Source organism: Eschrichtius robustus, chromosome 18 (genome assembly GCF_028021215.1).
Source record: "Eschrichtius robustus isolate mEscRob2 chromosome 18, mEscRob2.pri, whole genome shotgun sequence".
Taxonomy (NCBI): domain Eukaryota; kingdom Metazoa; phylum Chordata; class Mammalia; order Artiodactyla; family Eschrichtiidae; genus Eschrichtius; species Eschrichtius robustus.
In genome coordinates this window covers 48,992,891-49,018,521 of record NC_090841.1, presented here as the reverse complement: position 1 = coordinate 49,018,521, position 25,631 = coordinate 48,992,891, and positions in this window count along the sequence as shown.

The following is a 25,631-nucleotide window of genomic DNA, read 5'->3' as shown; positions in this document are numbered from 1 at the left end:
CTCTACTGTCTTTACTGAATAACAAATTTACCATTTGATCAAGTCAGGTAGACTTAAATGCAGTTGCATTTTTTTAGCTTTATTGAGATAGAACTGACATACAAAGAATTGCACATATTTAATGTATATATCTTGATGAGTTTGGACATGTGTATACACCTGTGATACCATCACCACAACCTAGGTCCTGAGCATTCATCATCTCATCACAAAATTTCTTTGTGTTCTTTTGTGTTGTTATTGTTGTTGGGTTTTTTGTTTTGCTTTTGTTAAGAACACTTAACATGAGATCTCTCGTCTTAATGTATTTTTAAGTGCACGAGGAAGGGTGGCCAAGATGGCGGAATAAGAAGACCCTGAACCCACCTCCTCCCATAGACACACTAATTACAACTATTTATGGAGCAACTATATGAGAACTACCTGAAGTCTAGCAGAAAAGATTTTTCCACAACTAAAGATGTAAAGAAGGAACCACAACAAGACAGGTAGGTGGAGCAGAGTTGACAGGTGAGTCAAGACCCACAACCCTGAGTAGGAGACCCCCAAATGGGAGGCTAATCACAATTACAGAACTTCTCTGCAAGGAACCCACATTGGGGTTCTTAACTCAGGGATCCTGCACTGGGAAGACGAGGTCTAGACATTTGCCTTTGAAGCCCACTGAGGCTTGCATGTGGGAGAGGCAGGGGGCTGTAGGAAACAGAGACTCCACTCTTAAAGGGTGCATGCAAATACTCACACACTCCTAGTACCAGTGCAGAGACAGTAATTTGAAAGGACCCTGGATCAGACCCACTTGCTGATCTTGGAGAGCCTCCCAGAGAGGCCATGGGCAACTGGGACTCTGCCTGAAGATGGAGCTGCTGGCAGCAGCCATTTTGAGGAGTTCATTCTGCCACAAGGACACCAACAAGGGCCATTTTGGAGTCCTCCCTCTAGTCAATTAGCACCAGGGATTTACCCACCCACCAGTAAGCCAGCACCAACCCCAGGCCCCCCACGGCCTCTATAACTGGCCACCCTGACCCAGCCCCACCTAACAGTATGCCAAGACCAGCCCCAGGTTCCTGCCGGGCCTCACGGCCAGCCACCTTGTGACATGGCCCCAGCCACCGGTGGGCTAGCAGCCTCAAGAGAAGGCAGGGCCTGGAAGCCAACTGGCCCAGGGGCCAGCCCTGCCTACCAAGGTACCCAGAGTAATCAGCCCTACCGTAACAGAATGGCCAATGCAGCCCACATAGGAGGCACCGCTAGAGCATATAGCTCTGGTGACCAGAGTGCAGTATGCTGCTTGGCCCTATAAGATGTCTCTTACATAAGGCCACTTCTCCAAGACTGGGAAACATAACTGACCTACTTAATACATAGGAATAAACACAGAGAATTAGGGAAAATGAGGAGACAGAGGAATATGTTCCAAACAAAGGAACAGTTAAAAACCCAGAAGAGGGGCTTCCCTGGTGGCGCAGTGGTTGGGAGTCTGCCTGCCAATGCAGGGGACACGGGTTCGAGCCCTGGTCTGGGAGGATCCCACATGCCGCGGAGCGACTGGGCCCGTGAGCCACAATTGCTGAGCCTGTGCGTCTGGAGCCTGTGCTCCACAACAAGAGAGGCTGCGATAGTGAGAGGCCCGCGCACCGCGATGAAGAGTGGCCCCCGCTTGCCACAACCAGAGAAAGCCCTCGCACAGAAGCGAAGACCCAACACAGCCATCCATAAATAAATAAATAAATAAACCAAAAAAAAAAACCCCAGAAGAACTAAGTGAAATGGAGATAGGCAATCTACTTGATAAAAAGTTCAAGGTGGACTTCCCTGGTGGCTCAGTGGTTAAGAATCTGCCTGCCAATGCAGGGGACACGGGTTCGAGCCCTGCTCCAGGAAGATCCCACATGCCGCAGAGCAACTAAGCCCGTGTGCCACAACTACGGAGCCTGCACGCTAGAGCCCATGAGCCACAACTACTGAGCCTGCGTGCCACAACTATTAAAGCCCACGTGCCTAGAGCCCGTGCTCTGCAACAAGAGAAGCCACCGCAATGAGAAGCCTGCACACAACAACAAAGAGTAGCCCCTGCTTGCCACAACTAGAGAAAGCCCACGCACAGTAATGAAGACCCAAAGCAGACATAAAAAAATAAAATAAATAAATAAGCAAACAAATAAATAAATAAATAAATTTATATTAAAAAAAAAGAGTTCAAGGTAATGATTATAAAAATACTCAATGAACTCAGAAAAAGAATGGATGGACACAATAAGTTTAACAAACAGTTAGAAAATATAAGGAAGAACTAAACGGAACTAAAGAATACAAAAATGAAATAAAAAATATGCTAGAATGAATCAGCGTAAATTAGATGATGATACAGAAAATTAGATGATACAGAAAATTAGATGATACAGTAAATTAGATGATACAGAAAAACAGATCACTGAACTGGAAGACCCAGTGGTGGAATCCAAATTGGAAAGGAAAAATTAAAAATGTCACTATTTGCAGATGACATGATACTATATACAGAAAATCCTAAAGACACCATCAAAAAAGCCATTAGAACTAATAAATGAATTCAGTAAAATTTCAGGATACAAAATTAATGTACAGAAATCTGTTAAGTTTCTCTAGCTTGTCAATGAACTATCAGAAAGAGAAATTAATAAAACAATCCCATTAACAATTGCATCAAAAAGAATAAAATGCCTAGGAACAAATCTAACACAGGACGTAAGAGACCTGTACTTGGAAAAGACACTGATGAAATAAAATGAAGGCTATAGAAGCAAAGGGAAAGATACACAAAACATGTGGATTGGAAGAATTAATATTGTTTAAAAAGACTGTACTAGCCAAGGCAATCTACAAATTCATTGCAATCCTTATCAAAATACTAATGGTGTTTTTCACAGAACTAGAATAAATAATTCTAAAATTTGTTTGGAAACACATAAAACCCTGAATAACCAAAGCAATCTTGAGAAAGAAGAGCGAAGCAGGAGGTATCATGCTCTCTGATTTTAAACTATACTATCAAATTATAGTAATCTAAGTAGTGTAGTATTGGCACAGTACTATATTTACATAGATTAATGGGACAGAATAAAGAGCCCAGAAATGAACCCATACTTACGTGGTCAATTAATCATTGACAAAGAAGACAAGAATATACAATGGGGAAAAGACAGTCTCTTCAATAAATGGTGTTGGAAAAACTAGGCAGATACATGCCAAAGAATCAAATTGGACTACTTTCTCACACCATATACAAACAAAAACTCAAAATGGATTAAAGACTTAAATGTAAGACCTGAAACTATAAAACTCCTAGAAGAAAGCGTAGGCAGTAAGCTCTTTGACATCAGTCTAGCATTTTTTTTTTTTTTTTTTGGATATGTCTCCTCAGGTACGGGAAACAAAAGCAAAAATAAAGAAATAAGACTACATCAAACTAAAATGTTTTTGCACAGTGAAGGAAACTATTAAGAAAATGAAAAGGCAGCCTACTGAATTGGAGAAGATATTTGCAAGCAATGTATCTGCTAAGGGATTAATATCCAAAATATACAATGAACTCATACAACACAACATCAAACAAACAAACAACCTGCTTACAAAATAGACGAAGGGAACTGAATAGACATTTTTCCAGAGAAGACATACAGTTCACCGACAGGAACATGAAAAGATGCTCAACATCACTAATCATCAGGAAAATGCAAATCAAAACCACAATGACATGTCACCTCACACCTGTCAGAATGGCTATTATAAAAAAGACAGCAAATAACAAGTATTGTCAACTATGGAAAAAAGGAAACCCTCACGCACTGTTTGTGCAATTATAACTTGGTGCAGCCACTATGGAAAACAGTACTGAGGTTCCTCAAAAATTTTAAAATAGAACTTCCATATGATCCAGCAATTTCTTTTCTGGGTATTTACCCAAAGAAAACAAAAATACTAATTTGAAAAGTTATATGAACTCCAATGTTCATTGCAGCATTATTTACAGTAGACAAGATATGGAAGTAACCTAAGTGTCGAAAAGCAGACAAATGGTTAAAGATGTGTTTTATATATATACAATGGAGTATTACTCAGCCATAAAAGAAAATGAACTCTTGCCATTTGTGATAACATGGGTGGATCTAGTGTGTATCACGCTAAGTGAAATAAGTCAGAGAAAGACAAATACCACATGCTCTCACTTGTGGAGTCTAAAAAACAAAACAAACAGAACAAAATGAAAACAGACTCATAGATACAGAAAACAAATGAGTAGTTGCCAGAAGGAAGGAGGTTAAGGGTGGGGAAATAGGGAAAGGGAATTAAGAAGTACAGACCTCCAGTTATATAATAAATAAGTCACAGGGATGTAATATACAGCATAAGGAATATGGACAATAATATTGTAAGTACTTTGTATGCAGACAATGGTTACTAGACTAATTGTGGTGACCATTTCATAATGTATGTAAATGTCAAATCATTATGTAGTACACCTGAAACTAACATAATATTGTACATCAACTATATTTCAATAAAAAATAAAGTACACACAATCTTACTGTTAACTATACAGTTGAATGTTTTTATAGATCCTGGATATAAAGGGGAAAATAAGGCCCACCATGAAAAACAAATTTAAAAGTTGTATTAGCTAAGATTCTGAAGATGTTAAATGTTCCACTCAGACGTTTTACTCTGGAATGTGTTCTTGATTTATAGCAGAAACTATCCTTTTTTTAAAAAATGAAAGTGAAATACAATTTGCCATTCTCATATTTTTCTTGGCATGTCCACTATTACTTATTTTTATGAAACTTAAGAATTTCAACTAAATTAACCTAGTTACATGCAGGTTTTTTTTTTTTTTTTAATTTATTTTTGGCTGTGTGGGATCTTCGTTGCTGCACACGGGCTTTCTCTAGTTGCAGTGAGCGGGGGCTACTCTTCGTTGCGGTACACAGGCTTCTCATTGCAGTGGCTTCTCTTGTTGCGGAGCATGGGCTCTAGGCGAATGGACTTCAGTAGTTGCAGCACGCAGGCTCATTAGTTGCGGTGCGCGGGCTCAAGGGCACACGGGCTTCAGTAGATGCGGCACGTGGGCTCAGTAGTTGTGGCTCACGGGCTCTAGAGTGCAGGCTCAGTAGTTGTGGCACACGGGCTTAGTTGCTCCGTATCATGTGGGATCTTCCTGGACCAGGGCTCGAACCCTTGTCCCATGCATTGGCAGGCAGATATTTAACCACTGCGCCACCTGGGAAGTTCCACAAGCAGGTTTCTTTTTGCCATGAAAACTTCTTTGCCACTATCAATAGAAAATCCACTGAATGGGCTAAGTATTACGTCCTGTCAATGAACACTATGTGAATTCATTTTCTCACTATGCCTGGAAGTCTACAGGCAAGGTACTGAAATGTTTGACATCGCGGATATCAGTACAGCCAGCCCAAGATAAAACTGATTTCTAAAAATCAAGCCAGCAAAGAATAGGTTCATAAGCCATAAGTCACCTGCTCTGCTTTCAGCACTGGACTCTACTGGCTCAGAGCTGCTCTTGAAATGTACGTGTAGGTCACTGATATACCAGAATACAAGAAGAACAAAGTGCAATGATACGTTCTATTGCTTTGGGATCTATCTTGAATTGGAGTTGTGCAGTATTATATTAAAAATTTCAGCCTCAAGAAGTAATTTAATTCAGAGAACATTAGGATTCATTTTATCATTATCTGTTCCTCCTATGAAAGAGAAATAAAACAATAAAATTGCATGATGGCTCTCTGGTTGTTGCTTTATTTCAACAAAGGAGATAATATGGGCACTAAGTTAATGGGCTGAGGGAAAACTTTGTAGGACATTATGCTACATATGTCATAGAAAATCTTTACTATGTCTTAAAATAGACTCTGTTAATCAACATCATCACTGGTTTGTTCACAATAAAATAGGTTAATTTCCAGTGACTTTTCCCAACCCCTAGCAAGGTCTTGGGCTTGAGACCAACTTGGAACTGTTCTTCAGGAAGGCTAAGATGTAAAAGGAGTACTTCTGAGAGCCTAGGTCTTACTCTGGAAGTTCTCTAATATTATACAAAACTAAGAAAGAAAGACAAGAGGAGAGAAGACAGAGAAGCTGAGGTTTCAAATTGAAACAGGCTGGGTTGTGTATCAATCTGAAGGCACAAAAGTGGGCAGCAAGCCTGTGGCCTCAGGGTGGCAGAGAGAGCAGAGTAAGGAGAAAGCCTTAGGACGTAGGCTCCGTGGAGGAAGAAACTCATCATCTGATTTGCCCCGTGCCTAGAATAATGCCTGGATGTTATATTGAATAGATGCTCAATTCATATTGATTAAATAATAAATGGCTGGCTGAATAAAGGAATTCACAAAAGGTGAACTTGTACAATCCAGTACACAAAATAGATGTCCCTTTCACATCACCTTCAGTGTGTGCTGCATAAAATGGCTTTTAAAAGTATCTGACTACACCACAGCGGAAACATGCTCCTAAAAGGAGTAAATGCAAGAAGTTATGCTGTGCAAAAGGCCTTCCCCTTCGTATTTCATTGTAATCATTCTCTCCATTATCATCATAGTAATTAAGCTCACATTAAGTATAGCATCTGTCTTTTTCCTCTGCTGCTTAAGCATACCATGTTTTTTCTTTTTTATTAAGAAAAACTCCAGAAATAATACCAAGTAAAATTGAATGTATAATATTAAGAATAATATTTTCCATCTACTATTTTCTAGACTTGGAAAATGTGCTATTGGCCAGATCAAACTCCTCCCCCTAATATTTGACACCCTCTACCCTTACCTGACCCCACTTTATGAACTCAGTCTCCTGGCTTCCCTTGTATCCATCACCGCAATTAAACTGACCTTCTCTCTTGTCTCATGCCATTTTGTTTCCCAGATTTTGGTTATGTTTATCCCCATATCGAGGTACTATCCCCCTTTCTTATGACTTGCTCTTCTTACTTTTCAAGTTCTAGTTCTCGTTCAAGTTGTAATGCTCCTTAAACTTTTATCTGTTTAGTTATTTTTCACAAAGTTTTGATTGCATTTGTAATTTTTAGAACAAAGTCAGTGTTTTAGGTACTCTGCATAGGTTTTTCATGATAGGCATTTGACAAATATTGGTGATTTTTCTTTTTCTGGCTGTAGTTTTCCGGCAGTATTAATTTACATTTAAAGGCAACATTTAAAGGCAACCATAGCCTAAAACACTAGATAGAATGCCATGAGTAGGTGATATGCCACACGTTTTACATGAGCACAATTATGTGATACAAGTCTTCTCCAACCTTCTGAATTAGGAGCATATGAATATGATTTGCAGCCAATAAGTTTAGTTTATTCCAATGTAGAATATCATTATTTCTTAATTTCATCAGTCTTGTATTTTTCTTTGATTTCTCTTTCTACCCAGTGATTAGTATATTAGTCGCAACAGGTCAGAAATAAAAGTCTTTACTTGAGTTTATGAACTTTACAATGACTTTTTCAGAAGCAACATCTGGCTATAAGATGGACTTTACCGACAGCTGCAGTGGACGCTGGGCAAGTGACAGCAGGTTATCATGAGTTCAAGCTGCTGTAGGGCTCTGCTTGTACTGTGATATCCTCTTCTGTAGTTGTCTCATGATCTTCTTTGTCCTTCTGATAAACTCTAAGCCATTCCTCTAATGACGATGGCTTACAATTAGAAAACACTCTCTTTGGCCAGATGTTGTCCTATGCCCCCCAAATTTAACATTATGGCACCCACTGATAAAAGATGATTAATAGTTATAATTTATTAAGAATGTATGCTTCTGGCTTTTGGTAATAGCAGAGTAGCATATACCAAAACAGTCCCCCTGCCATTGGCAATTATAAACTGGGCAAACTGTAAAACACAACAGCTTGAGGTACTAAGGAGCAACCCAAAGGAGGCAGACAATGGAGGCCATATGATCCTTGAAATAAGGGTAACAAACTGGTTCAGATATATGCTTGTCTGGCTTTTTTTAGGGCAATCCCCAGTCCATGTAGCATATGGGATCTAGAACTCAATCAGAGAGTGGAACTCCTTCTGTACTGAGAAGTCAAAAGTCAGAATTCAGGGCCGCCAGAGTAGCTGGGAATTGAAGGCAGAAATTCTGCAAATGAAGCAATCACCTCAAATCTGCACTTCAACTCTTAGCTAATGCCTGAACTGTACAAATGAGAAGCAAGAGTATAACGTTTCCAGTGGAAATCAAATGCAGGAAGGCTGAAAGAGCAGAACAGAGATTTCCACATCTGCCTCGTTCTAAGGGGACAGAACTTGACATTCAAGTCCTAGTAAGTTAACGGGGATTGGCGAACAGCTTGAACTTTCTATTAAAACCCCAGAAGGGCTACACATTAGAGTAAGAATCACATCTCAGAACTAACTGAAATAGATCCATCCCAACAAAGCTCAGAATTAGAACCAAATATTGACACAATCACAGTGATCTACCAGTAAATTAACTGCCTGCTAAAAAAAGACCCTCAATACCCTTCAGAGGAAGCTGCAGAATACAGAATCTCTACAACGTATCATCATGCACAATGCCCAATATAAACTTTTAACTTATTTAACGTGCATAAAAACTAAATAATTATTAAAAATTATTAAACACAGGAAAATGTGACCCATAGTCAAGAAAGATGTCAGTAGAAACAGACCTACAGATCGCTCTGATGCTGAAATTGGTAGTCAGAGCTTTAAAATAATGATGATAAATATATTAACGGATCTTCCGGAAAATGGATGAAGAGATAGATAATTTCAGGAGGGATGTGGAAACTCTGATAAGAAAACAAATGCTACACTTAGAATTTTAAAAAGATAATATCTGGAAGTTTATAAGCATTGTTGGGATCAACAGCAGATTGAAGAATGCAGAATAAAGGATCAGAAAACTAGAAGAGAGGTGAACAGAAATTCTTAAAACTGAAGCACAGATTACTTGATCGGTAAGGGAAACAAATATCTTTAGCCCTAGGAAACAAACCCTAAATTAAAAGGAAGACAGTAATGTACATAACCTGATTATTTTCTATAATTCTAGGGATTAATAATGTACTAACATGTGCCATTGAACCAATTAACAAGTGTTAAATAACTTATTTGCAAAAAATTTTTTAAATAAACAAATAAAACTGAAGCACAGAGAGCAAAAGATTGAAAAAATTGAGCAGAACTTTAATGTTATGTGACAGCATCAAGTGGTCAAACATACATGTCCTTAGAGTCTTCGAAGGAAAGACGAGGGAGATGAGGGAGAAAAAAATATCTGAAGGAATATAGGGCAAAAATTTTCCAAATTTGATGAAACACATTAACAAAGAGATTTTAAAAATTCACCAAAATCCCAAATAGAATAAATTGTACACCTAGGCATATTTGCTGAAAACCAAAGATATGGTCTTAAAAACAGCCAGAAAAACAGACAAATTACATACACAGAAACAACAAAAAGATACATTTGACTAGTTATTTGAAACAAAGGAAGCTGGAAATAATGGAATGACATCTTTAAAGTACTGAAAAAAAAGTAAAAATCTGTAAATTTACGGTTCTGTACTCTATAAAAGTATCCTTCAAAAATGGAGGCAAAATAAAGACAATTTTATGGAATGAAAATCGGTGCAGCCGCTATGGAAAAGAGTATGGAGGTTTCTCAAAAATTAAAAATAGAACTACGATATAATCCAACAATCCCATATCTGGGTATATATCCAAAGGAAATGCAAACAGGATATCAAAGAGATGTCTGCACTCCCATGTTCACTGCAGCATTATTCACAATAGCCAAGATATGGAAACAACTTAAGTGTTCATCAACGGATGAACGGATAAAGAAGATGTGTGATAAACATATATAATGGAATATAATTCAGACATGTGAAAAAAGGAAATTGTGCCATTTCCGACAACATGGATGGATCTTGAGGGTATTCTGCTAAGTGAAATAAGCCAGACAAAAGATAAATACTGCATGGTGTCAAATATATGCGGAATCTAAAAAATAGTCAAACTCTTAGAAACAGAGTAGAAAAGTATTTGCCAAGGCCTGGAGGGTAGAGGAAATAGAGAGAGGTTGGTAAAAGGATCCAAACATTCAGGACTTCCCTGGTGGTGCAGTGGTTAAGAATCTGCCTACTAATGCAGGGGACACAGGTTCGAGCCCTGGTCTGGGAAGATCCCACATGCCATGGAGCAACTACGCCCACGTGCCACAACTCCCGAGCCTGCGCTCTACAGCTCATGGGCCACAACTACTGAGCCTGCGTGCCACATCTACTGAAGCCCGCGCGCCTAGATCCCGTGCTCTGCAAAAGAGAAGCCACTGCAATGAGAAACCAGTGCAACGAAGAGTAACCCACGCTCACCGCAACTACAGAAAACTTGCACGCAGCAACAAAGACCCAATGCAGCCAAAAATAAATTAATTAATTAATTTAAAAAAAAAAAGAGAGAGAGAGAAGTATCAGACAGAGATTTAGAATTATAGGAAAGAATGAGAATACCAGAAATATAAATTTGTGGATCAATATAAGAGATTATTTTTGCTCCTTTTCTAATTGTCTAATAGACAATTGACTGTTAAAACCAAAAATACTAATTTCTAGGTTATAAATTTCTGAGAGCTTACTTAGTACGAAGCACCATCTTGAGTGTTTTACACATGTTAATTTCTATAATCCACACAATAACCTAACAAGAGGAGAAAAGTGTAGGAACTTGACCAAGGTTACAGTTAGTAGGCATTTAAGATTGTAATGGTTAAAATATGGGTTCTGGAATTAATAAACCTGGATTCTAATGCTGTCTTTCCATTTACCAGCTGAGTGTACCTGGAAACTTTACTTCATGCATATTTAAAACAAAATTAATTATCTTTATTTTTTTATACAGCAGGTTCTTATTAGTTATCTATTTTATACATGTTAGTGTATATATGTCAATCCCAATCTCCCAATTCATCCCAGCCCCCCGCCCCCTGCCCCGCTTTCCCCCCTTGGTGTCCATATGTTTGTTCTCTACGTCTGTGTCTCTATTTCTGCCTTGCAAACTGGTTCCTCTGTACCATTTTTCTAGATTCCACATATATGTGTTAATATATGATATTTGTTTTTCTCTTTCTGACTTACTTCACTCTGTATTACAGTCTCTAGGTCCATCCACATCTCTACAAATGACCCAATTTCAAACTTTTTTATGGCTGACTAATATTCCATTATACATATGTACCACACCTTCTTTATCCATTCTTCTGTCGATGGGCATTTAGGTTGCTTCCATAACCTGGCTATTGTAAATACTGCTTCAATGAACATTGGGGTGCATGTGTCTTTTTGAACTATGGTTTTCTCTGGGTATATGCCCAGTAGTGGGATTGCTGGGTCATATGGTAATTCTATTTTTAGTTTCTTAAGGAACCTCCATACTGTTCTCCATAGTGGCTGTATCAATTTACATTCCCACCAACAGTGCAAGAGTGTTCCCTTTTCTCCACACCCTCTCCAGCATTTATTGTTTCTAGAATTTTTGATGATGGCCATTCTGACCGGTGTGAGGTGATACCTCATTGTAGTTTTGATTTGCATTTTTCTAATGATTAGTGATGTTGAGCATCCTTTCATGTGTTTGTTGGCAATCTGTATATCCTCTTTGGAGAAATGTCAATTTAGGTCCTCTTCTGCCCGTTTTTGGATTGGGTTGTTTGTGTTTTTGTTATTGAGCTGCATGAGCTGCTTGTAAATTTTGGAGATTAATCCTTTGTCAGTTGCTTCATTTGCAAATATTTTCTCCCATTCTGAGGGTTGTCTTTTGGTCTTGTTTATGGTTTCTTTTGCTGTGCAAAAGCTTTTAAGTTTCATTAGGTCCCATTTGTTTATTTTTGTTTTTATTTCCATTTCTCAAGGAGCTGGTCCCAAAAGGATCTTGCTGTGATTTATGTCATAGAGTGTTCTGCCTATGTTTTCCTCTAAGAGTTTGATAGTGTCTGGCCTTACATTTAGGTCTTTAATCCATTTTGAGTTTATTTTTGTGTATGGTGTTAGGGAGTGTTCTAATTTCATTCTTTTACATGTACCTGTCCAGTTTTCCCAATACCACTTATTGAAGAGGCTGTCTTTTCTCCACTGTATATGCTTGCCTCCTTTATGAAAGATAAGGTGACCATATGTGCGTGCATTTATCTCTGGGCTTTCTATCCTGTGCCATTGATCTATGTTTCTGTTTTTGTGCCAGTACCATACTGTCTTGATTACTGTAGCTTTGTAGTATAGTCTGAAGTCAGGGAGACTGATTCCTCCAGCTCCATTTTTCGTTCTCAAGATTGCTTTGGCTATTCGGGGTCTTTTGTGTTTCCATACAAATTGTGAAGTTTTTTGCTCTAGTTCTGTGAAAAATGCCATTGGTAGTTTGATAGGGATTGCATTGAATCTTTAGATTGCTTTGGGTAGTATACTCATTTTCACAATGTTGATTCTTGTAATCCAAGAACATGGTATATCTCTCCATCTATTTGTATCCTCTTTAATTTCTTTCATCAGTGTCCTACAATTTTCTGCATACAGGTCTTTTGTCTCCTTAGGTAGGTTTATTCCTAGATATTTTATTCTTTTTGTTGCAATGGTAAATGGGAGTGTTTCCTTAATTTCTCTTTCAGATTTTTCATCATTAGTGTATAGGAATGCAAGAGATTTCTGTGCATTAATTTTGTATCCTGCTACTTTACCAAATTCATTGATTAGCTCTAGTAGTTTTCTGGTAGCATCTTTAGGATTCTCTATGTATAGTATCATGTCATCTGCAAACAGTGACAGCTTTACTTCTTCTTTTCCGGTTTGGATTCCTTTTATTTCTTTTTCTTCTCTGATTGCTGTGGCTAACACTTCCAAAACTATGTTGAATAATAGTGGTGAGAGTGGGCAACCTTGTCTTGTTCCTGATCTTAGTGGAAATGGTTTCAGTTTTTCACCATTGAGGACAATGTTGGCTGTGGGTTTGTCATATATGGCCTTTATTATGTTGCGGAAAGTTCCCTCTATTCCTCCTTTCTGCAGGGCTTTTATCATAAGTGGGTGTTGAATTTTGTTGAAAGATTTTTCTGCATCTATTGAGATGATCATATGGTTTTTCTCCTTCAATTTGTTAATATGGTGTATCACGTTGATTGATTTGCATATATTGAAGAATCCTTGCATTCTTGGAATAAACCCCACTTGATCATGGTGTATGATCCTTTTAATGTGCTGTTGGATTCTGTTTGCTAGTATTTTGTGGAGGATTTTTGCATCTATGTTCATCAGTGATATTGGCCTGTAGTTTTCTTTCTTTGTGACATCTTTGTCTGGTTTTGGTATCAGGGTGATGGTGGCCTCGTAGAATGAGTTGGGGAGTGTTCCTCCCTCTGCAATATTTTGGAAGAGCTTGAGAAGGATAGGTGTTAGCTCTTCTCTAAAAGTTTGATAGAATTCGCCTGTGAAGCCATCTGGTCCTGGGCTTTTGTTTGTTGGAAGATATTTAATCACAGTCTCCATTTCAGTGCTTGAGATTGGTCTGTTCATATTTTCTCTTTCTTCCTGGTTCAGTCTCGGAAGGTTGTGCATTTCTAAGAATTTGTCCATTTCTTCCAGGCTGTCCATTTTATGGGCATAGAGTTGCTTGTAGTAATCTCTCATGATCGTTTGTATTTCTGCAGTGTCAGTTGTTACTTCTCCTTTTTCATTTCTAATTCTATTGATTTGAGTCTTCTCCCTTTTTTTCTTGATGAGTCCGGCTAATGGTTTATCAATTTTGTTTATCTTCTCAGAGAACCAGCTTTTAGTTTTATTGATCTTTGCTATCGTTTCCTTCATTTCTTTTTCATTTATTTCTGATCTGATATTTATGATTTCTTTCCTTCTGCTAACTTTGGGGTTTTTTGGTTCTTCTTTCTCTAATTGCTTTAGGTGCAAGGCTAGGTTGTTTAGGAACAGGAACAGGATGTTTCCTGTTTCTTAAGGTAGGATTGTATTGCTATAAACTTCCCTCTTAGAACTGCTTTTGCTGCATCCCATAGGTTTTGGGTCGTCGTGTCTCCATTGTCATTTGTTTCTAGGTATTTTTTGATTTCCCCTTTGATTTCTTCAGTGATCACTTCGTTATTAAGTAGTGTATTGTTTAGCCTCCATGTGTTTGTATTTTTTACAGATTTTTTCCTGTAATTGATATCTAGCTTCATAGCGTTGTGGTCGGAAAAGATACTTGATAGGATTTCAATTTTCTTAAATTTACCAAGGCTTGATTTGTGACCCAAGATATGATCTATCCTGGAGAATGTTCCATGAGCACTTGAGAAGAATGTGTATTCTGTTGTTTTTGGGTGGAATGTCCTATAAATATCAGTTAAGTCCATCTGGTTTAATGTATCATTTAAAGCTCGTGTTTCCTTATTTATTTTCATTTTGGATGATCTGTCCGTTGGTGAAAGTGGGGTGTTAAAGTCCCCTACTATGATTGTGTTACTGTCGATTTCCCCTTTTATGGCTGTTAGCATTTGCCTTATGTATTGAGGTGCTCCTATGTTGGGTGCATAAATATTTACAATTGTTATATCTTCTTCTTGGATTGATCCCTTGATCATTATGTAGTGTCCTTCTTTGTCTCTTGTAATAGTCTTTGTTTTAATGTCTATTTTGCCTGATATGAGAATTGCTACTCCAGCTTTCTTTTGATTTCCATTTGCATGGAATAAATTTTTCCATCCCCTCACTTTCAGTCTGTATGTGTCCCTTGGTCTGAAGTGGGTCTCCTGTAGACAGCATATATATGGGTCTTGTTTTTGTATCCATTCAGCCAGTCTGTGTCTTTTGGTGGGAGCATTTAATCCATTTACATTTAAGGTAATTATCGATATGTATGTTCCTATTCCCATTTTCTTAAATGTTTTGGGTTTGTTATTGTAGGTGTTCTCCTTCTCTTGTGTTTCCTGCCTAGAGAAGTTCCTTTAGCATTTGTTGTAAAGCTGGTTTGGTGGTGCTGAACTCTCTCAGCTTTTGCTTGTCTGTAAAGGTTTTAATTTCTCCATCAAATCTGAATGAGATCCTTGCTGGGTAGAGTAATCTTGGTTGTAGGTTTTTCTCCTTCATCACTTTAAGTATATCCTGCCACTCCCTTCTGGCTTGCAGAGTTTCTGCTGAAAGATCAGCTGTTAACCTTATGGGGATTCCCTTGTGTGTTATTTGTTGTTTTTCCCTTGCTGCTTTTAATATGTTTTCTTTATATTTAATTTTTGATAGTTTGATTAATATGTGTCTTGGCGTGTTTCTCCTTGGATTTATCCTGTATGGGACTCTCTGCGCTTCCCGGTCTTCGGTGGCTATTTCCTTTCCCATGTTAGGGAAGTTTTCAACTATAATCTCTTCAAATATTTTCTCAGTCCCTTTCTTTTTCTCTGCTTCTTCTGGAACCCCTATAATTCGAATGTTGGTGCGTTTAATGTTGTCCCAGAGGTCTCTGAGACTGTCCTCAGTTCTTTTCATTCTTTTTTCTTTATTCTGCTCTGCAGTAGTTATTTTCACTATTTTATCTTCCAGGTCACTTATCCGTTCTTCTGCCTCAGTTATTCTGCTATTGATCCCTTCTAAAGTATTTTTAATTTCATTTATTGTGTTGTTCATCATTGCTTGGTTCCTCTTTAGTTCTTTTCCGTCCTTGTTAAATGTTTCTTGTATTTTTCCATTCTATTTCCAAGATTCTGGATCATCTTTACTGTCATTATCCTGAATTCTTTTTCAGGTAGACTGTCTATTTCCTCTTCATTTGTTAGGTCTGGTGTGTTTTTACCTTGCTCCTTCATCTGCTGTGTGTTTTTTCTGTCTTCTCATTTTGCTTATCTTACTGTGTTTGGGGTCTCCTTTTCGCAGGCTGCAGGTTCGTAGTTCCTGTTGTTTTTGGTATCTGTCCCCAGTGGCTAAGGTTGTTTCAGTGGGTTGTGTAGGCTTCCTGGTGGAGGGGATTAGTGCATGTGTTCTGGTGGATAAAGCTGGATCTTGTCTTTCTGGTGGGCACGTCCACGTCTGGTGGTGTGTTTTGGGGTGCCTGTGACCTTATTTTGATTTTAGGCAGCCTCTCTGCTAATGGATGGGGCTGTGTTCCTGTCTTGCTAGTTGTTTGGCAAAGGGTGTCCAGCACTGTAGCTTGCTGGTCGTTGAGTGAAGCTGGGTCTTGGTGTTGAGATGGAGATCTCTGGGAGATTTTTGCCATTTGGTATTATGTGGAGCTGGGAGGTCTCTTGTGGACCAGTGTCCTGAACTTGGCTCTCCCACCTCAGAGGCACAGCCCTGATGCCTGGCTGGAGCACCAAGAGCTGTCATCCACACGGCTCAGAATAAAAGGGAGAAAAAATAGAAAGAAAGAAAGAAAGAAAGAAAGAAAGAAAGAAAGAAAGAAAGAAAGAGGATAAAATAAAATAAAATAAAATAAAAAAGTAAGATAAAATAAAATAAAGTTATTAAAATAAAAAAAATAATTATTATGGAAAAAAAAATTTTTAAGTAAAAAAAAAAAAACACACAAAAAACGGATGGACAGAACCCTAGGACAAATGGTGAAAGCAACGCTATACAGACAAAATCTCACACAGAAGCATACACATACATGCTCACAAAAAGAGGGAAAGGGGAAAAAATAATATATCTTGCTCCCAAAGTCCACCTCCTCAATTTGGGATGATTCATTGTCTATTCAGGTATTCCACAGATGCAGGTACATCAGTTTGATTGTGGAGATTTAATCCGCTGCTTCTGAGGCTGTTGGGAGAGATTTCCCTTTCTCTTCTTTGTTCCTACAGCTCCTGGGTTTCAGCTTGGATTTGGCTCTGCCTCTGCGTGTAGGTCGCCTGAGGGCGTCTGTTCTTTGCTCACACAGGACGGGGTTAAAGGAGCAGCCGCTTCGGGGGCTCTGGCTCACTCAGGCCGGGGGAGGGAGGGGCACAGATGCGGGGCGAGCCTGCGGCGACAGAGGCCGGTGTGACGTTGCACCAGCCTGAGGCGCCGTGCGTTCTCCTGGGGAAGTTGTCCTTGGATCACGGGAGCCTGGCAGTGGCGGGCTGCACTGGCTCCCGGGAGGGGCGGTGTGGAGAGTGACCTGTGCTCGCACACAGGCTTCTTGGTGGCGGCAGCAGCAGCCTTAGCGTCTCATGCCCGTCTCTGGGGTCCGCGCTGATAGCCGCGGCTCGCGCCCGTCTCTGGAGCTCCTTTAAGCGGTGCTTTTAATCCCCTCTCCTCGCGCACCAGGAAACAAAGAGGCAAGAAAAAGTCTCTTGCCTCTTAGGCAGCTGCAGACTTTTTCCCGGACTCCCTCCCGGCTAGCACCGAAGCCCGAGCCTCAGCTCCCAGCCCCGCCCGCCCCGGCGGGGGAGCAGACAAGCCTCTCGGGCTGGTGAGTGCTGCTCGGCGCCGAGCCTCTGTGTGGGGATCTCTCCCCTTTGCCCTCCGCACCCCTGTTGCTGTGCTCTCCTCCGTGGCTCCGAAGCTTCCCGCCTCCGCCACCCGCAGTCTCCGCCCACGAAGGGGCTTCCTACCGTGTGGAAACCTTTCCTCCTTCACGGCTCCCTCCCACTGGTGCAGGTCCCGTCCCTATTCTTTTGTCTCTGTTATTTCTTTTTTCTTTTACCCTTCCCAGGTACGTGGGGGAGTTTCTTGCCTTTTGGGAGGTCTGACGTCTTCTGCCAGTTCAGTGGGTGTTCTATAGGAGCAGTTCCATGTGTAGGTGTGTTTCTGATGTATCTGTGGGAAGGAAGGTGATCTCCGCGTCTTACTCTTCCGCCATCTTCTCCTCTCTCCTGGAGTGTACTTTTAAAGGAAGAATGAGAAAGAAAGAAAGAGAAAGCAACATTTTGGTAGGAAAATCTTTCTGTCCCTTTCAGTGGGGATAGAAAGCACTGATATTGCTGCAAGTGTGAGTCTGAATGTTCTACTTAGTTCATCTTGCTGTGAACAGAACTAGAAAACTCAAGACAGTGTCATAAACTCTGGCTTATCCAGTGTAGAGTGGGCTTCAGGGTGAAAACTAAAAAACGAATGAATCTTCCTTGCTTTTTTTTTTTAAAGTAATAAAGAAAAATCAAGCAACATCCTAGGATGAGAGTTAAATGATATGCAACATTTTAACAGAGATTTGAAGACCTGGAAGACGGACAATGGCAAGTTCAGCCTGCTAATGGCTCACACCTGTGGCTGAGGACAGTACGTGCTCCTTGCTTGATTCTCAGTGTGAGAGGAGCTTGATTGGAGATCCTGATGACTTGAAAGATCACCTTCCTCCCTGGGCATGTTTCTCACCTATTATGGTTCACCCTGAACTGGACTCTCTAGACCCCAGGACAGGGACCCCTTGCAACCTCTTCCCCTTCCTGTGCCTCCCAGCCCACACCTGGACCTGAGGAACTGCAGGAAGAGAGCTCTGTCTTGAAAAATCCTCATTTTTGGTAAGGCCTGATGACCTTCGAAGTCTGTCCAGTTAGTTGTCTCATTTACTATCAAGCTTTAATCTCTCTTTGGTTGGATTTTGACTAAAGCTGAGATCTTTAAAAATATATGTTCAAGTGGTTAGGAGTGTGCTAAGTATTTGGGTACATTCTTACAAATATAATGGGTAGCGGCAATAATGATTAATCTGCTAAGGAAAATGTGGAATAATTTTTATTTGCTCTCAGTATAACTGTCTGATGTTAGGATTTGGCATTTCCTTGTGGGAACCCAATTACGGTGATGTGCTGCCAAGATAAAGGAAGCAGGAAATAAGTACCACACCCCAGTAAGACTATATGGAGGCTTTAAAAAACATTTAAAAAAATAGCTTGTCTGCTGACAGGATCAATTGAACTTAAGGAATATTTCCTAACCCTACTGCCATGAGGTGTTAGTTTCCAAATTTCTGTGACTATTATTCTGATAGTAGTGCCATTTCTCGTTTTTGGGATTTCCTGAATCCTGTCCCTGGCTCTGCTGTGGGAGGGGAGATAGTTTCAACGAGTCCCACCAAGCTGATTTGAATCAGGGTCACAATTGTGTAAAGAGCTCCAGTCCTTGCCTTTCTACACACTTCCCTAGAAAAGCCTCTCTTATTTGGTACTTGTGATTTTCTTTCAGTACTCTCTTAGCACTACGACAAGAAGGGATTTTCTCTTTTTGCTGAAACATCACTTATAATTTTGAGGTAATGTCCTTGTTAAAGTCACAATTACTAGTTTCTAAACTGGTAGAGAAATAATATCCTGAATCTCAACGGATAGTAACCCATCCTCTAACATATGCAAATCACAGATATAGGTCAAGGGGAAAAATTATTTCTGAACTTCCCATTACCAGTGGGAATGGGAATATATCCCATTCCCTTGATATATATATATATATATATATATATATGTATATATGTATATATGTGTATATATAATATACATATATACACATATATATGTATATATATCATATATACATATATATACATATATATGTATATATGATACCTATATATCATATATACATATATATATATATATATACCAAAATTATATTCTAAAATTCTGGAAGGTCTCCAAGGATTGCTTTGCAGCTTCCTATTCTCAGGTGTACACCTTTGTAACTGTAACAGATCTAAAAGTACTAGGTAATTTGAATGCTGGTTACCCAAGGAAGGCACATATCTTTTTTTGATCAAAACTTGTTATAATTTTGTGAATAGAGTGAGAAAAGATGTCACAGAATTCTGATAAAATGGGAGAAAGAAGTGGAACAAAGGGGTTAAATATAATTCTCTTATATAAATATAAATGAAGGTCTATCTTATCTATTGGGCCTTGATAGTAAGTCAGTATCATGCAGGGTCCTGTTTTGCTTAACTGGACAAAACATCTAGGTCAGCATAGAGCCTCTCCTGTGGCTGCTCCGTGAATGTATTCACTTACTAGATACTTTGAACACACACTATATGTGAAGGTGTAGGGAATACAGAGATAAAAGTGATAGGGTCTTTGTCCCCAATAAAAACTTAAAAATCTATCAAAGTTGTAGGGTAAATAACGATAAAAAGGTTGTTTTTTGTTTTTAATAAATTTATTTATTTATTTATTTTTGGCCGCGTTGGGTCTTGCTGCGCGCAGGCTCTCTCTAGTTGCAGCGAGCAGGGGTTACTCTTCCTAGAAGTGCGCGGGCTTCTCACTGTGGTGGCTTCTCGTGTTGTGGAGCACAGGCTCTAGGTGCACGGGCTTCAGTAGTTGTGGAACGCAGGCTCAGTAGTTGTGGCTCGCGGGCTCTAGAGCGCAGGCTCAGTAGTTGTGGCGCACGGGCTTAGTAGCTCCACGGCATGTGGGACCTTCCCAGACCAGGGCTTGAACCCATGTCCCCTGTATTGGCAGGCAGATTCTTAACCACTGCACCACCAGGGAAGTCCCGATAGTAAGGTTTTGATTACAACACAGTACCAAGTCTGAGCCCTGCCTCAACTTTCATAAGCTAGTCCTTCATAGAAATGCATTAATCAGGCAATATTGTTTGGAGGTAGAATTTTCAGGGCCAATGTTCCTAGACCTCAGCTCCCACAGGAGGCTTTGGTTTGTGCTTCTTTCTGGTTACAAACACACCGAGGCAGGTCTCCTTAGTGAGGATATCAACGTTACGTATAATCAGTGCCACTATGGTTATGCTCATCAGTGTGTCATTAGCACTCATCAGACTGTGTTCCTATGAACAGTTTCATAGTAATCAGGGTTCTGTTACTACTCGTCATCTCAATGGGGCTCTGAGAGGCAAGACTGCTGTGACAGTGGGGTACAAGAGACATAGCTACATAAGAAGTGGCTTAAACTGGCTACCACAGCAGATGGCTATCTGGGGAGATTAAACGAGCAGGGCTGTAATCTGTTTTAGGAAAAGATTATTATTTTTTAGTCCATTATAACCTGCAAAACTACTGTGGCTGAGTAAATATCACACAACCATCAATTCTGGAAGGCTGTTGTAATTCTGTTTGGTTAAATGTGTTGGCAAAGCAGATGTAACAGGTAGCCAAGGAGACCCACTCCATAGACAGAATAAATAACATTTATTTTTGCTGGAAAAGATACATAATATTATATTGTAATTATAGGTCTTTAATCACCCCAGAAAAAATTTTAGATGCTGTTGGAGAGAAGACAAGGGCAATCTTCAGGTTCTTTTAAAGAGCAAGACAGCATGTAGCCTGAAGATCACGGGGTTTGGATTCAGAAAGTGGTTCTGTTTCATACCAACATTGTGACCTTAAGCAAGCTACTAAACCTCATTTTATTCATCTGTAAAATGGAGCTAATGGTATCTTACAGGTTTTTTATAAGGGTTAAAGATAATATATGTAGAATGACTAACTACAGTTATTATCGGCTTACTCATACCCAGGTATACTAGCTAGTATTCATTAGTTATTACTGTTTTTTATATTAACTGTATACGAACTACATTCTAATCCAGTCAATTCCTATCCCGAGGTTTACAAACATACACAATCATCAAAAACAAGAAAAGACACTAAAAAAAAAACAAAACAAAACCCATAAACACTGGCTTTAAGCATCTTTTCAGGTGAAGGTATCTTCCTATAAACCTTCCATGTTTATTCTTTTTTTAGGTTGCCATTCCTCAACGTCAAGAGAGAATGGAAGAAAGGAAGGGAGGAAGGAAGGAAGAAAGGAGGGAAGAGGGAGGGAGGAAGGGAGAAAGGAAGGGAAAAAGGAAGGAAGGAAGGAAGGAAAGAAGGGGGAGGAAGGAAGGAAGAAGGAAGGAAGGAAGAAAGAAAGAGAGAAAGAAAGAAAGAAAGAAAGAAAGAAAGAAAGAAAGAGAGAGAAAGAAAGAAAGAGAAAGAAAGAAAGAAAGAAGAAAGAAAGAAAAGAAAGAAAGAAAGAAAGAAAGAAAGAAAGAAAGAAAGAAAGAAAGAAAGAAAGAAAGAAAGAAAGAAAGATGGAAGGAAAGAATCTTTTTGGGAGTGAAGACTAAGAAGCCTTAAATTCAATGAGAGATAGTCAGATTAAAGAGTTTGTTATGGAATATATCTCTTCCTTTGTTAAGATATCAGAGTATTTAGAGATCTATCTAAATAAGCAATCTCAAGAAGAGTTTATATTCAATTATGACAATATTCTCATGTGATATTTTATAATATTTCTCTAAATGGGGTAGTCTTTGCCCTGGTTTGCCTGGGACACTTCTAGTCTATTCCTGTTATTCTGGCTTAATCATTAACAGTCTCAACCATCCTTTCACTCTTAAAGGTATCCTAGTTTGGACAATGAGTACAGTCATCTTATGCAAAGCATTTTATACTTGAATTTTCCCGGGAACTCAGGTTAGATGACATACAATAGAAGGTATTGAATATTTTACCTACAACCTGTGTAAATTATACAAATTGGCACCTAGACTGCGAAATGTTTTCACAGGAAATTTTCAAGGTAAAATTTTATTATTGAGTCATAATATAGCAAAAGAGATGAAGCAAAAAAGAAAGATTTATAGGATTGAGAGGACCAAAGCAAATTGAAATCTATACCAGGTCACTAGTGACAAGGGCAATAGGGAGAACTTGGACATAAAGTGTGTGTTTGCCATGCCCTGGACGTTTTGAAAGCTCCTTCCAAAAGTGATAAGAAAGATGAGAGGTATTTATTTGAATTGACTACAAAGTGATTTTTAAAAATCTAAATACTATGCAATTTTTTTTCAAAAACACAGAGTTCAAAATTTAGTTCATTTTTTGAGCATTTTGAATCCCCAAATCTTATACTTTGGAGATGAATTCATTGCACAGAATTAAAGAATAATGTGACATGTAAAATATCCAGTGTCTAGACTGCTCTTCCTTTTCCCTCCCATCATGTCTCTTTACAGTGTATCTACAAAATTTATAATATTTCCAAGAAGGAGAGGAAAACTGGAATTATGCTTTGCCTGATAAAAACTGAGATTTCTGGATTAATTCTAGAAAAAAATTTTTGAGAAAACTCAAATCTATTATTTTTTATAACTTAAATAAGCTATGGAAATAGTAACTAAGTTAATTTAAACATTAGTTTATGAAGTGTGAATATACTAATTTTTGTTAGATGTCAGTGTATCACCTTAGATTTTAAATACTGTGCTTTTCAATATTATTTATTTACCCAGGCTTACCACTACTGAACTTATTACTCAACAAGAAAAACAAAATGGATATCTTGGCATGGAACAAAGACAGATGGAAAGAACAGATAGTTCTCAATGTCAAATACCAGATATAGGCTACTTTAAGTCTAACGAGTTCTAGGAAATTATAATCACAAAGTAATTGTGAAATACAGATTTTCTGGTCTTTCATCAACTTGCCATAAGTAAATCCCCATAAGAAAAAATTTCTGTAAAGTCTGTGCTTAAAAGATATTCAGCCTGAATCTGCTAATAACCCAGAGACCTTTCTGTCATTAATCTATTAATATTTTCTATTGCTGTGTATAAAGAGGTTAGTGCATATTTCTTTTTTTTTTTAATTTTTAATTATTTATTTATTTATTATTTTATTTTTAGCTGTGGTGGGTCTTCGTTTCTGTGCGAGGGATTTCTCTTGTTGCGGTGAGCGGGGGCCACTCTTCATCACGGTGCGCGGGCCTCTCACTATCGCAGCCTCTCTTGTTGCCGAGCACAAGCTCCAGATGCGCAGGCTCAGTAGTTGTAGCTCATGGGCCCAGTTGCTCCGTGTCATGTGGGATCCTCCCAGACCAGGGCCCGAACCCGTGTCCCCTGCATTGGCAGGCATATTCTCAACCACTGCGCCACCAGGGAAGCCCTTCTTTTTTTTTTTTTAATTGAACTATATTTGATTTACAATATTGTGTTAGTTTCAGGTGTACAGCTTCAGATTCTTTTCCATTATAGGTTACTGCAAGATACTGAATATAGGTCCTTGTGCTATGCAGTAAATCCTTGTTGTTTATCTATTTCATTTATAGCAGTGTATATCTGTTAATCCCATATTCCTAATTTATTCCTGCCCCCTCCCTTTCCCTTTTGGCAATCATAAGTTTGTTTTCTATGTCTGTTAGAAGGCCTTTGTGAAAATGACACCTAAAGGCAGAAATCATTATGAAGAAGATTTCTAGATTTGACTACATAAGAATGAAATTTTCTACAGAACAAAACCCACCATAAACAAAATCTAGTGACAGAATATGTGAAATATGTGGTGGACAGAAGTTTTCTCGCAAATCAACAAAATTGTCTCCCACAGAAAAATGGGCAAAGATTTGAAAAGAGAATTTACATCATAAGACATACAAAAAACAAATAAAAAAAGATATTCAAACATTTTTTTTCAAGATAACGATTTATTTACAAAGACCTTGCTTTGATTGTAAACAAATGTGTGCAAATAGTTGGATGTAATTTTGTTAACTATTTAGTATCAGGAGGCAATGCACTCCATCAAGGCAGTGGAGTTGTTCCCTTTAGGGACAACTTCTACTTGAATTTACAATTAAGTAATGGGAACTAGGAAGGAAATTATTTCTTTAAATCAAAGGTCACTTCTGTCATTCTTCTGTAACAGTTACAGTGAGCCCATAGTCTATCCGAATTAAGGCTCCCTGAACCCGGGAAAAGTCTGGATTCCAGGCAGTGGCTGGGATGAAGTTCCCAGAGCTGGAGTTCCTGTGGGGTATTGTCTATCCTATGTCAGGGCAGGACTGGGTGATCAACCTCAACAGCTCTCATTTTCTACTCCCTCTGCTGTAAAAGGCTGGCTAATGTGTAGAGTCATTGGGCATCCATAAGGGGACATTGGGTTGACAGCAGATACAAAGGTTGCCTCTTCCAGCATCCATTCCGATCACCTCTAGCTTATTCCTGTGCTATACATAGTCTGGAAAGCTAAATTATGTTTCTTGGTGTCCTTTGCAGCTAGGGTGCTAGAATGTAATGAGGTTCTGGTTCGAGCTAGAGGATCACTTACGGGAGTCCCTGAGTTGGAAGTGAGCAATGTGAGGCAGCAGCCATGTGCAGGGGGATGAGATCTTCTGGCAGATGCATCTGGTTCTTCTGGGGCTGCTGTGGCAGCTTCAGGCATCCAGTTCCTAATTTCACAAGTGCCAAAGAATAGGAGGCAGCAGCCATGGTGCTTCTGTTAGAACCATACTAAGCCAGTGGTTTCACTGATTAAGTAACAATGAAAGAAAGAAAAGAAAATCAAATTAAGTAACAATGCGATAGAATGCTTTCACCTAGAAGACTGAGAAAGGATGTTTAGAGTGAGAATGTCTCTAACTGATGAGGATCAAGGAAACAAGTCACTTTTATACATTGTTGGGGAACATGTACGTCAGTAAAACTTTGCTAGAGAGAATATGACAACATGTATTAAAGGCCTTAGTGATGTACAAGTCATTTCACATAGAGATTACCCTTCTAAGGATTATTCCTTAGGAATTGTTTGGAGAAAAGCACAGGGTATTATATATAAAGATACCTGTCACAGGGATTCACACATCGGCAGAAAATAGAAAAAGTCAACTGTCTATCAATACTGAATTAGTTAAATAAATAGGGTATATTATA